At 38.0% G+C, this 14,569-nt stretch overlaps 1 protein-coding gene across 4 annotated transcripts in view; it reads left to right on the forward strand.

Moving 5' to 3' along the window:
* DNM3 (dynamin 3) overlaps nt 1-14,569 on the forward strand; it is a 551,444-nt gene that overhangs the window by 328,748 nt on the left and 208,127 nt on the right. The gene's annotated exons all lie outside the window — the stretch shown is intronic.

The following is a 14,569-nucleotide window of genomic DNA, read 5'->3' on the forward strand; positions in this document are numbered from 1 at the left end:
TTCTGAAGAAGGAATAATGGCAAGGAAAAGGAAAATAGCACCTCATTATTTGCTGGGGATTTGGCCCCACACCCCAGTGCAAAGAACTCTAGCTGCCTGGGCCGGACCACCTATATGCAGCAGTCACTTCTCCTGAGGTGATGAGGCCCAGATAGTTTCAAACCAAAGGGGCCACTTCTATACTCACATCCATACCTACAATTTTTCCTTCTTATCGCACTCCTACCACATGTAACAAAGACTCAAGTTAGAGTGACGTGTTTGGGGATGGGAGAAATGAGCCTTGGCTCTGGAAATGCCAAGCACAGGGAAGACATAAACCAGAGGAGGAGCCACACCTGTGCATGCTGCTGGATCCCTATCCATCACTTAGCAAGGGTGGCCCAATCTACCGAACCACAGCAATTCTTCCTCCCGGGGTGAGGATGGTGTGTGAGGAATATTGTGGGTAGATGGTCTTTGAAGGGCACTTTCTCCCGAGGACCACCGACAGGGCAGCGCTGACCCACGGTGGAAAGTGGATGAGCCACACTGAAGCTCTGCTCTGCTTTGGTTTCAAAGCCCAGGGCATGCGTCCCTTGTGGGTATGCTGAGGGCACATGCAACTCTTTGTCTGGAGGCTGAGGACTTGGCACAGAGGCAACCGAGTCATTTCAACCAAGTTTATAATGTAGGTTCATGATCTAGTTTCAGCAGTTGGCCATTTTTAGTCTATCCAAAGAAGCAATCTTAGTAAATTGGGTTATATGTATCTATGTGTTAAAGACCTAACTGGTCCTTAACCCAATTAATCTTTCAAAAATACAGCTTTATTGGGTGAAGTGTAGATGGGAAGGAACTCTGTACTGTCTTCCCAACTCTTTGGTAACTCAAACATTATGTCAAAGTAAAAAGTTTTTTAAAAAGTAGAAAACAAAAGGGGTGCCTGGGTGGCTCAGTTGGTTAAGCATCCGACTTTGGCTCAGGCCATGATCTCGCAGTTTGTGAGTTCGAGGCTCTCATTGGGCTCTGTGCTGACAGCTCAGAGCCTGGAGCCTGCTTCCAATTCTGTGTCTCCCTCCCTCTCTGCCTCTTCCCTGCTCATGCTCTGTCTCTCTCTCTTTCAAAAATAAACATTAAAAAAAAAAACTTCAAAAAAAGTAGAAAACAAAAGACCTAAGACTATAATGCATTTCAGAAAAGAAATAAGTTAAAGTGTATGTTTGTAAGGGAATAAAGATATTTCAATATGTTTAATATATAAAAATATGTATAGCTTTTATGTTACCATGCTACTCAAAGGCTTTTGGTGGTTTCCTATAATTTATAGGATACAGTTCAAATACTTGAGCCTTAGTATGTAAAATCTCTTAAATCCAGTCCTGGTCTATAAGTTATGTTATCTGCCCCATTCCAAATCTCTAGCTAAACTGGTATCCTCACGGACCTTCAAAAGTGATTTCCCTACAGGATGCCCATCATTCTTCTATCTCATGAAATTTAGAGCAATCCTGCAAGGCTCCTTGTTTCTTCCACGAAGCCTTTCCTAACCACTGCCAGGCCAGGGTAGTATGCCTTAAAGCAAATATTGCATGTAAACCTTGCTTTTATTTAGTAAAACCCCTATTTGTAATATTAATTTTATATGTCTTTGTAGCATTTCTCAACTAAAATTTTTTTCTCTACTAAAGTTTTTAATCTGCTCCAAGCCATCAATTATATATTTGTGATTTCTTCCCATTGCTAAGAATATTTATTTATTCCACAAACTTTTATCAGTTATATTGTATGTGCTAGGCACATTTTATGTGCTGCATCTTTGGAGTATGGAACAAAATCAAATGATTTTTTTTAAGTTTATGTATTTATTTTGAGACAGAGAGAGAGAGAGAGAGCGAGAGAGAGAGTGCACAGGAGGGACAGAGAGAAAGGGAGAGAATCCCAAGCAGGCTCCTTGCTGTCAGCACAGAGCCTGATACAGGGCTCGATCTCATAAACCCCTAGATCACAGCCTGAGCCATACTCTGCTGTATTGTTTGTTGGATTGTGTGTCAGATTCCTCCTTAAGGATGGGCATCCGGTCTTTTTTCATCAGATCTCCAGTAATCAGAATAGTGTTCGATACATGTGCGCTGAATGAGACAAATGCTAAAATACTGCAGCTGAAGATTATGGTTGATTGGTGGGACAATTATGACTGAGGCCGTCACTTAGAGAGGTCTTTAGCTGCCTGAGAATCACATTCTTGTGATTTTGTTGTTGTTGTTCTTTTTCTTCTCCACTTGATACTTTTAATCATGCTGTATGTATGAATCATCATACATGTTATAACAAAGGATTTGTGTGTACTGTCTGCTATCATAGTAATTATTTCACATACAGAATCTACAGATACACATATAGAAAGTTTTTTGAGTTCCAGGAATACGTGCTGCCAACTCTGTAATCTCTAGCAACAGGTATCAAGTCAGCATTAGACCTGAATACCTTCAAAGGTTTTGACCCATCTTTGTATTTCAAGTGTCTGGCACAAGCAAGGTACCTAGGACAGAGTATATGCTTAAAATATGTTTGTGCAATTAATAATAGGAATAATCACGCTTCCTCTCTCCACCCAGCATCTTTTTTTGCGAGCCATTTTTAATCTCTTACAGTTTTATCAGAGCTGCTTAAAAAATAGAACTCACTGATTTGAATTTCTTTTTAACTTTCCCCTACCTTCATGCTCTAAAATCCTGACATGGCTAACAGTGGGAGCTCTGAGACCGAAAAGGAACAAGAAAGATTTATGTCATCTAGAAGTTCATTTTCAGGTCCATGAATGGCAGAGAATTGATTTCATACAGAATTTTAAACTGAAAACTGCTCATTACTTACTAAGAAAGAAAACCTCATGATTCTTTTACGTAACTGAGATCCTCAATTATATTACACAGAACAAACAGGCACAGAGTTTACCTTCAAAGAATTTATCAAAATCAGCATACTGAAATTTTGAGGCCAGTTATTCAGCTCACATTTTTCCAAAATATCTCATAAGAAGTTCAAGTAGAGAGACTCTAAAGTTTTGAAACTTGTCTTGATAACTTATATTACCACAATAAGATTTTTTTTTAAGTGCAATTTCCTGCAAAGTGGAGATTAATTCCTGATGCTCTGAGAGTTTGGGTTCTTTAGATAAAAGACTACAAAGGGAAAACATGAACATACCATCTCCGGGAGTAATTATACTTGTTAGATTTCATGGGTGTTACGTAGTTTTCCTGAACATTAGCACAGCTTTGCTCTATTTCAGAATTAAAAAAAAAAATCCTTATGTTTTTAACTACCTATATTATAATTTACTTTACAATAGTTTGGAGGGGGTGGAGGTGAATCCTTGTTAAATGAATGAATGTCTTTTCCATTAGTTGTTCCATGCAGTCTCCCTCTCATTGTATCAGCGTTTTTTTGAAAGGTTAACTGCACAATAATGGGAAAATATGGAAGCACATCTATTTCTTCATTATGGTCCATTACTTCTTCCTGTATGAGTTAACACAGGGTAGAAGGAACCTTGCATATTTTAACAAAAGGTTCAATGGTGATGGCAGGATAGACGCTTTAAACAGGACTGAGTATACAGTTGTTCTGTTATCAAGACATTGCCTGATTGAGAACAGCTCTCTGGAAACATTCCAAGTATGTGTCTGGAGTACCACAGGGTGCTGGAGTGATTAGAGTTGTTCATGAGCAACCAAATGCCCTGGCTTGTCTCCACAAAGCAATTGAAGTATATGGGATCCCTGAGAGACATGGCTTAGTTGAAAGTATTCTCTTCCTGTTCTAGCCTTCTTTCCCTCATTGGAAGTATTAAATGCACAGCAGATCTCTGCACAGGAAGCCCTAATGCAGACATTAGATTTGCAAGGTGTCCCTGGCCAACTCCACATGACATAGGCCCCTCCCACAGTCTTATTGCTTGTCAAAACCTGTATTGATGACATTTTATCTTTTAAATGTTTATGCATTTATTTTTGAGAGAGAGAGCACAAGCAGGGGAGGGGCAGAAAGAGAGGGGGAAGAGAGAGACTCCCAAGCAGCCCCATGCCATCAGCGGATCACAGAGCCCAATGCAGGGCTTGATCTCCTGAATTGTGAGATCATGACCTGAGCTGAAATAAAGAGTCAGATGCTCAACCTATTGAGCCACCCATGTGCCCCACTTCCTAGACATTTTAAAATTAGGTATAGATTATCAAGTCCTGCAGGCCAAATTGCAATAATGATAGGTGGATGGATCCACAAATAAGGGGTTTACACTATTGCTTCAAGAGATGAAAATTGGCATACATTTTTGGGATGAATATGGTTCTTTTGCATTTAAATATTCATAGGTCTAGTGGTGTAAATGTTTATTAGTGATTGATAAAGTCAGGGATTGTGAAAATTGTACTAGTCTTTGGATATATTCATTAGCTTTTTCTTTTAAACAATTATTCACATAGTTCAGGTTTCACCATAGTTTGTTTTAGTTACTGTCACCATCCAACTCCTGTTACAAGGCAGATTCCTTCTCTATTTCTGCACGTTGTCTGGGTAGTATTCTGTAATGAGTGGCATTTTCCTTCACTCCAGAAACTTCTTAGTAGAAAAGTCTCTTCCAGTTTTCCAGCAACCAGAGTGGGCTAAGATTAGGCACTCCCAGAGCTTGAATGGGTTCAAATACTCCTTCCTCTATGTGTCATCTGGATTCTGGGGCTACTCAAAGTCCAGTCTTCCTAGCTACATTTCTGTGACTGCTGTTTCTTAGAAGAAAAATAGTAATTGTGTTATTTTCATTAAGCCCTGAAGAATCATATAATCCTTTCATCCTCTCTTCTGGGCTTTAGGTTTCAGGAAAAACAACTTTTTGCTTAAGGGTATTTAGTTTTCAAATGGTTGAGCCATCCACTGACTTTTTGGCTTGTTAAGCTCTCTAAATGTGACCACTAATGGCCAATGAGTCTTGACCAAGTAGTCTTTTTAAACTATTCTGGTAAAAAATATTTTGGTAGCTTGAGTCTTAGGAACAGGAAATTAACTTGGAGATAGTTAACTTGAACTTAGGGATAGGAAGAAACCTTAGAAAGATCTTAGGTGATTTAAAAGAAAACTTCGCAAGCAAACTTGACTTGTTAGAAAGTGTATTTGCAGCTATGGACGTGGACTCATATTCCATTTTCTGGCCGGATGACATTGGATTAGTTATTTGATATGAACATCAGTTTCTGTAACCGGGAAACAGTTTGTTGTGATATTTAAGTGAAATACCCATTATCTTGTTTCTTTTTTTTTCTTTTGCAGAAATTTGACTTCCAGTTTTAGTAGCATCATCAAAGAACTGAGAGCAAAACTCATAGCAAAATGTTGGGTTTTGCAGTATGTGAAAAAAAAATCCCTTGCAGCTCTGTTTATAAACTTAGCTGCATTTTTTCTGAGTATGTTTAAGAAGCAAGTTTGGAAGGAGCTAGAAATCTATGCACTATAAAAGCAATTTAGGGGGCGCCTGGGTGGCGCAGTCGGTTAAGCGTCCGACTTCAGCCAGGTCACGATATCGCGGTCCGGGAGTTCGAGCCCCACGTCAGGCTCTGGGCTGATGGCTCAGAGCCTGGAGCCTGTTTCCCATTCTGTGTCTCCCTCTCTCTCTGCCCCTCCCCCGTTCATGCTCTGTCTCTCTCTGTCCCAAAAATAAATAAACGTTGAAAAAAAAATTAAAAAAAAAAAGCAAATTAGCTTTTACATAAATGTTTTTGAGGGAAAGGATCACACAATAGAAGAATATCACATGAAGAGAAATCAGAGTTTTTTGGTTTTGTTCTAGTTAAGCTTTAAATTCACATACTTTAAGTATGAGATCTATGTTAAATGCACTGTTTTTTACATCTTCACAACAACCTTTTCAAGTAGGAGTACCATTAATATTCTTCTTTGATAGATGAGGAAGCAGGCTTGGGAGGTCAGGTACCTTGCTTCACATCTCACAGCTAATAAATGGCAAAGCTGCTATTTGAACACAGGTGTGTTGGACTCAAGCTTTTAACAACCAACTGGGAGGGCTGTAGTGAATGGGGGAGACTCTAGAGCTAGGCTGCCACTTATTAGCTGTGAGACCTGGGGCCTTAATCTCTCTGCCTCCTCAGTGAATGAAAATAGGATTAAATGAATTCATATCTGTAAAGCTCATAACATAGCACCTGGAGTATGGTAAGGACTTCAGTGTTAATTGGTGTTGTCATTGTCAGTATATTATAATTATTTTCTAAAGATGGTCGCTTAGGCTAATTTTCTTAGAGTTTATGGATGGTACATAAGAGTATGTTTAGTTTTAGTTTTGTTTTTTTGTTTGTTTGTTTGTTTTCTGGCTGCAAGAGCCAGGGAACATTTGGGTCTGCGTTCTCTATGTCTGACCTCCTCTAGTCTGGCTAACTACCCTGACATGAATTCTTAGAGTCCATGTTTGAAGAAAGCTGGTGGATTGTACCTTTTGGTAACCAAATCATAAGGAAGGAAAATTGAGGGGCACCTGGGTGGCTCCGTCCGTTAAGCATCTGACTTCAGCTCAGGTCATGATCTCGCGGTCTGTGGGTTCGAGCCCCATGGGTTCTGTGCTGACAGCTCGGAGCTTGGAGCCTGCTTTGGGTTCTGTGTCTCCTCTCTCTCTTCCTCTACCCTGCTCATACTCTGTATCTTTCTCTCTCAAAAATAAACTTAAAACAAAATTTTTTTCTCAAAAGAAGGAAAATTGAATTTGTGAGTTTGTAGGGATCATGCCAGCCCTGTCTTCATTTATGTTAAACTAAAAATAGAAAAAAAAATCTAACAAAGGTGATGTTTCCACATTGTTTGGAATAGTGATACTATTTTTCTTCAGCCTGAATTTTAACTTCTGTCCATCATTGAATTCACAATCTCTTTCTATATCCTGGTTCCTTTTCAACATAACTTCTATCAAATAGGGATTAGTTTTGTACTTCAAAGGTCATACCTCCAGTTGTTCTAATAACTCCAAAACAAACTGTGAGGAATAGCACATAATTTCAAGCAGAGGAGAGTTTGTAACTGGTATGAATTAACTAGTGGTATTGACTATTTCCCCCACCGTACTTATTCTATATTGTCTTCCTTATTCATCTTCAGCTCTTTTGATTTGGGATTTTGTTTGGGAACAAATAAGTATAGAATGGTTTCTCTTTAGTCACCATGAGCATGTTAGTGAGTAATTTATTACATTTAAAAAAAAATAGAATTTGGGGCGCCTGGGTGGCTCAGTTGTTTAGGTGACTGACTTCAGCTCAGGTCATGATCTCACAGTTCGTGAGTTCGAGCCCCACTTTGGGCTCTGTGCCAACAGCTCAGAGCCTGGAGCCTGCTTCAGATTCTGTGTCTTCCCCTGTCTCTGCGCCTCCGCTACTCACACTCTGTGTCTGTCTGTCTCTCAATAATAAATAAATGTTAAAAAAAATTTAAAAAATAAATAAATAAATAAATAAATAGAATTTAATGTCATATGATAAAAGTATAAGAGGAGAATATAAGAATGAGATTACTTGAGTCATAATTTACCTCCTGGGGAGGTATGACTTCACAGAAGGAAGGGAAGTAGATCAGATGTGTATTTTGTCTGAAATTCTTATTTACTTCTTATTTTCCATTTAAAATAATCAAGTAGTAGAGCTGTATACTGTCTACCCTGCTCTGCAAGACCTCAGGGCCAGCTTCTCCTTGGTGGTGAGTGAGGGGATACAAACATTCTTTGCAAACTGTGCTGATTTCAACCTTAGACAGAAGAGTTAGGCTGATGACAATATTGAACTGTGTTTGTCAAACTGACTTAACTAATATTTATTGTATAGTCATCTTGGGTTGTGCTGATTTCTGTATCCAGATGATAGATATAAATAAATAGAACAGTGCCAAAAAAAAAAAAAAAGAAAAAGAAAAAGAAAAAAAAGAAAAAAAACCCAACTCTGTAAATAACAGTCCTTGAATTTTTATTCACCCTGTTGTTGAGGGAGATCTAGAAGAGGGGATGTGGAATTGTATTCCAGACACAAGGAATGTCAAGTATAGAGGCTTGAAAGCATGAAAGAGTGATGTATTTAGGGAACTTTTACATGTGACCAGAGAACAGCACCTGGTGAATAAGAGGTACTTACTATCTATGAATGAATAAATATTTGTTGAAGGAATAAACAGGGTCCTTGAGAAGAATGATGGGAAACGTGTGTGGAATGTAAAAGGGCGCAGATCAGGGAGACTGCTAAGGAGCTGAAACTTGGTCCTTCTGGTAAGTGGTTCATAATTGGGATATTGCTGCTGCCTTGTAAGGAAGACCAAGCCCTTCATAGGGAGGCTTCCAAGATTTCACTGTTTCATTTTTGTTACATCTGTCCATGCATACTGTCTGCTGATACCTGTCACCGTTAAGCTGAGTTGTAGGTTTATATGATGCAGTATAGAGAAGAGTACAGCTATGTACAGAGAAAGATGGTGAGCTATGGTTATAGGTGGTGGAGAGTTCTTGAAGGCAATGGGCTTGTGTGTTAGAGACATTATTCTAGTAGAGGTGTGGAGGGTGGCTTGAAATGAAGAAAACTGTGTGAAGGATGATGGATGCCAGAACTAAGGCACTGGCAGTGAAGATGGAGAGAAAGTGAAAGAAGGAAGATGGTAAAGTGGTAATCGTGACAAACTTTTGATTGAGCAGTTTGATGAGAGAATTGAGAGAGGGGGATGATCCCAAGGTTTTGTTTAAGCAAGTGGGCAGAATGACAGTATCAATAACCAGACAAGGGATCCAGGAGAAGGTGCAGGTAATAGGAATGTTAGGGATAATAATCATTTCAGTTTGGGATACAGTGAAATTCACAAGTATGTGAGCCATGCAGACAAAGATGTCTAATTGAAAATATAGGACTTGATCTCAAAAGAGACCTTTTTAATCCTGAAGTTAACCAGGGAGAAGTCTATACCAAGAATGATTTCAGGATAAATTAAAATGGAATAAAACTATGGCTAGATTTACTTGTATTTAAAAGTAGTAAAGTTTAGGGTTAACAGTTAAGATGATTATAGCATTTATGTTTGTCTGTCACAGGTTTAGTATGCATTAATTTTGCTAGGTTTCCAGTTTTATGTACAAAATGAGTATCAAGGTGGATTCATGCTTAAGTGAAGGTACCTGCAGACTAAGTTTTCTGGATCTTATGGCCAGGACCAAGCTAGCACAACAGTATTTAGAGTCCACATACCTAAGAGGAAATGAGCATCTTAAATGCTGAATTTGAAATCATGATGAGGCAATAGTGGTGCCCGTAAGCTATGTTCTGAGAAAAACCTAATCTGTTGATTTAACTGACTAAAAATATTGAAAGTGATACAGTTCCTTAGAGCATATGCTTCATGGGAAGTGAAGGGAGACTATTATAATTTCAAATATTAGAGAATATTTGTCACAAGTACTATAGTTGAAACTTAAATATATTTAATGATTGAATATAGAATGAGTTTTTTTCTTTTTTCCTGGGCTTGAGTCCATCAACTCAGGAAGGAAATATAAATTAATGGAGCGTAAGTTTAAGTTTTAAATACAAGGTTTTGAGACCTTTCCTGCTTAACTGTGGGTCCATTGTCAAGTGACTATGCTCTGTTTTGAAATAAATGTGTCCATAAGTGAATAGAGAAGATTTGAGACCAAAAACACTTTTTTCCTTGGCAGCATCTGAGACTTGGACACCAACTCTTGATTTTTACTGTTTGGTTTAGAAGGGCCTGACAAGTTACACCTTGGTAATTTATCTTCCTTGGCTGACATTTTTGAACAAATACCTTAGTGTTTTACTTAGAGCTGGTGTCGTACTTAGTATTTCCTTTTTTTACTGTTTAATATAACTTGTTAATGTACCTTATACCAGAGAAAGGCCGCTAAAGTTTCTGGTAAGAGCAGTGTCTAATGACGAAAGGTTGGTAGACTATCCTATGGATGGCACATAGACTGCAAATAGATAATTTATTTTATTGTTATGTGTTTTCATAAATGACGAAGGATATAGCTGTGCTTCAGGTTTATTTTCTAATATTAAAGGTACCTAAAATAAGCATTCATTATCAATATTAAGAAGCATTTTCTGAATGAGATATCACAAGAAGTCTCAGGAAGGTGCCATTTGTCTAAATTGCTTTATATCTTTTAAGAAGAGACATTCAGAGTGCCTGGGTGGCTCAGTCAATTAAGCGTCCAACTTTGGCTCAGGTCGTGATCTCACGGTTTGTGAGTTTGAGCCCCACGTCGGGCTCTGTGCTAACAGCCCAGAGCCTGGAGCCTGCTTCAGATTCCGTGTCTCCCCCTCTCTCTGCCCCTCCCATGCTCATACTCTGTCTCCCTCTCTCTCTCAAAAATAAACAAACATTAAAAAATTTTTTTGTATAAAAAAAGACACAGTAAGATCATCATTAATTTGTGGAAGTACTAGTTCTTAAAAAATTATCTTCTCCTATATGGAGTAAATTTAGTTAATTAAAGCATGCTGTGTTCTGATAAGACAAGTACAGGGGAATTATATTTACTTATAATAACAGTTGATCTGTTTCATTGCTACACACTCTCTCCTGTCTTTGCTCAGGTATCTTCCAAATTGTTGTCATTGTTTGCACAGGAGACAGGGTAAAGAGCATGACTGGATCAGCACAAATATATTTCCACTTTTGGAATAATAATAGACTGGCTGTAAATCAGTACTATCTTTATTTGCAAACAGCAACCCTCTTACCCATGTGGGTGCACCTTGATTTTTGTCTTTAATTTTTAAAAGTGATTACAAGTAAACTGATGTAGGAGGGAAATCTTATATTTCACTGAGTCAAAACCCATTGATAATGATTTATTCATTAATAGTTATTGAGTACTTATACTTACAGGTTGTGCCTTGAGAAAAATTGAGTAAAGATGTAAGGTATAGTCCTCATTTCCTGAAGATCTAACAGTATCATATGGAAGTCTCCATTCATATATTTAATTTCAGTGACATTAGAAAAGTCATATTATTTGAAACCAAATGAGTAATGTACATAATGAGTATGAATAAGAGACTGAAGGAAAGAGAATCCTCTGACAACTAATAGAACTATTTCATGAAGCTAAGGCTTCATTTTCTCCCATTTTATTTTGAAAAGCATTTGAAAAGGTGAAGGAAATTTACAGTGAATAGTAGGATAAATGTTATCCTTTGTAACAACAATTGACCTTTTGCTATACTTGCTTTATCATGTATAAGTAAAACTTGGACAGGTCCAGCTAAAAGGATCAAAGCATGCTCAAGATTGGGACAATGTGAAAGATAGGTTTTGTGGTAGCCAGCCCCCAAAAATATCTCTCCACGGATCCTTGTATAATCCCTCCCTAACATTGTACCAGGGTTGATTTGTGTGACTTTGGTAAATTCAATAAGTGCCCCACTCCCTTAACACAAAGATGTGCATGTCCTGATCCCCAGAACCTGTAAATATGTTATATTATATGTCAGAAGGGACTTTGAGTGTGTGATCTGTGAATAAATTCGAGATTTTGAGATAGGAAGATTATCCTGGATTCTCTGGGTGAACCCAACGTAATCACACGTCCCTATAAGAGGGACATAGTAGATTTAACATTAGAAAAAATCTATAAGATTGGAAGCAAACATCAGAGAGGAGAGAAGATGTTACCCTACTAGCTTTGGAGGAAAATAGAGGAAGGGACCACAGGCTAAGGAATGCAGGTGGCCTCTAGAAGCTGGGAAAGAAAGGAAATGGATTCTCCCTAGAGCCTCCAAAAGGAATGCAGCACCTCCAACCCATTTTAGACATCTAATCTCTAGAGCTATAAGATAATAAATTTGTGTTGCTTTAAGCCACCAAGTTTGTGGTAACTTGTTATAGCAGCAATAGGAAACCAGCACAGTGACCAGCAGACTATGGCAGAAATGAAGGTTTGCCACTTCTGAGGCAATTGCATTATAAAAGACTGTAGCTTCTCTGTTCGACTCTTTCCTTCTTAGGTCATTCACTGTGGCAGAGGTCAGCTGCCATGTCATAAGGATACACAGGCAACCTAGGGAAAGGCCCATGTGGCAAGGTACTGTGGTTTTCAGCTGATGGCCAGCAAAGAAATGAGACATGTCAGTCACCGTGTGAGCGAACTTAAAAGCAGATCCCCCCCTTGGATGAGGCTTCAGAGGACTGCAGCTCCACTTGGGAGCTTGATTGCAACTCATGGGGGACCCTGAGCCAGAGTCACCTGGCTAAGCCAATCACAGATTCCTGGCCCACAGAAACTGTGAGATAATAAGTGTGTACTGTTTTGGGGCGCCATTTGTTATACAGCAAAAGATGACTAAAACAGAGTTGAAATGGTAGTTTTAGAGAAGATTGTAGAAGGTTTGAAAGCTAAACTAATTCACCTCTCAGTAGGGAACCCTTGACAGTTTTGATCTGGGAAGGAACCAACTCAAAATAAAACAAGTTTTATTTGTTTTGATATATTAGAGAACAGGGAGATTGGAGGGAAGGAAAGCAAATGTAATATTAGGGATAGTAAAATTAGATATAGCACTGAAAACCTGCTCTAGGTCTGTGAATATAGAGAGGGACAGCAGAGGATATAGGTAAAACTACAAAAGAAACTCAACAGGACCAGGTGACCAAATGGACTCAAGGGAAAGGGTAATTGAAAAGTGGAAGCTGGTGTTTTGAGTTTGAAAGAAAAATGGTATAGTTCTGAAAATGGGACATTTACAGTAAGAACAAGTTTTCAAAATTTTCTTATACTCTGTGAAATTTAGTTGCGTAAGTGAAAATGTTCAAAACAAATTTAGGATAAAAGACTTCATTATCTTCCTTGTGGAGGCTTAGAAATATAAGTGAGGGATGAAATTGGGACGTGGGGCAATAAGAGTATGAGACATGATGTTACAGGCTACATAATTGTGTGTATAGAGCCCTGTACACTTTGGCTCTAAGTGTCCTCACAGAGGAAATGCTGACAATAACATGGCTTCAGTACCAGTAAGACCAAAACATGTCTTCCTGGTGTCTTAAGTACACACATTCTCAACATTACCCTATGGTGAGTACTATAATTTTAATGAGAAGAGGTAAAAATAGGCCACTGGGTTTTATTATTAACTGATCATCAGTGATATTTAGGATTTCACTGTCGATATGATGGTAAGGATATACGCAAGATTGCAGGAGGTTGATTTCTCTGGAGATAAAGTGGAACCAGCAGAATCTAAGTTATTCTTCAAGCTCACTGGGGCAATATCACTCTACATCTCAGTCCATAAAGTAGAGCAAAAATAGTGATCTTGTTTTAGCCTAAAATATAAAGAGTGCTTTAAGCTGCTGGTTAAGAATTCAGTGTAAACCCAGGATGTTAACAGCAGTCATCAGTATGTGCTATGAATGAAATTGAATTTGAGGGTTGATGGCCAACATGGTTAGTTTATGGAGACTACTTTCAGATTGTCACCCCTAGTTTTGTATTTATAGAAAGCATCCCCTATCTGGACTGGAATTCAAAATTTTCATTTATTGCTAGTGGTGCCTGATTGTCATTTGTGACCTTTGGTTTATATGTGAGGAGGTAGAATTTGGTAAATAGTGGTCTCCCAAAACTTTTCTGACCAGCCCTGCTGGGTCTCAGTTTTGACAAGTTGTTTCTCCCAGTAGGTTTTAATCAGATGTAGAATGTAAGGTGATGTTAGTACTCTTAACAGTGTCATTCAGAAAACCAAAATAAAATGATAGATATGAAGATGCCTTGAAAAGTTAAAGGAACATGTAAGTAGTAAGTATATTTATCATCATTATTAAGATGATTGGAACTGTTATTATATTAAAATAATACTACAACTTCTGAATTCAACATTAAAAAGAGAGGGAGAAATATTTTGCTATGGTTTATTTCAGCTTCTGTAGAACTTCCTGTGAGCTTTCTGAGAAAAATATGTGCACAGGCAATATATATAAATATACATGTGTTTTAATGATGCTATACTTAAATCACTTGGATTGTTTGTAGCCTTATTTAACTCTGGACTTATTTTACCAGCATAGTTTTGGAAATATGAATTCAATAATTCTTAAGATATATCCAGTAAAAACAGGATGACCAGTATGTGAGAAATACTTCTTCATATCTTATCTCTTAATCTTCACAAAAACCATGTCAGGAGGTATTATTATCTTTTTATGTAGAAGGAAACTATGGCTCTGAGATATTTATTAGCTTTTTGCCCATACTGTGTGTAGCAAGGATTTGAATAAATAGCTAGAGCACCACAGTTAGTTAGATATAAGCTCAGCAATGAAAATAAATTTGCTTAGATAAAATATAATTGCATTTATAAGTACTGTGTCAATATTCATATTATGTCTCTGAGTCAAATTTACATTGTTTTCAAAGCAGCCATTGCCTTCTGTTAACAGGCCTCTCTCATGTTATGTTAGCATGAACCCACGAGTTTGCCAGGTAGAAATCTATGCAAATGTGTTACCAGTTAGTCTTGAGTTTGGTAACCTAATTTATACA

Source organism: Lynx canadensis, chromosome F1, assembly GCF_007474595.2.
Source record: "Lynx canadensis isolate LIC74 chromosome F1, mLynCan4.pri.v2, whole genome shotgun sequence".
NCBI classification, from domain to species: Eukaryota; Metazoa; Chordata; class Mammalia; order Carnivora; family Felidae; genus Lynx; species Lynx canadensis.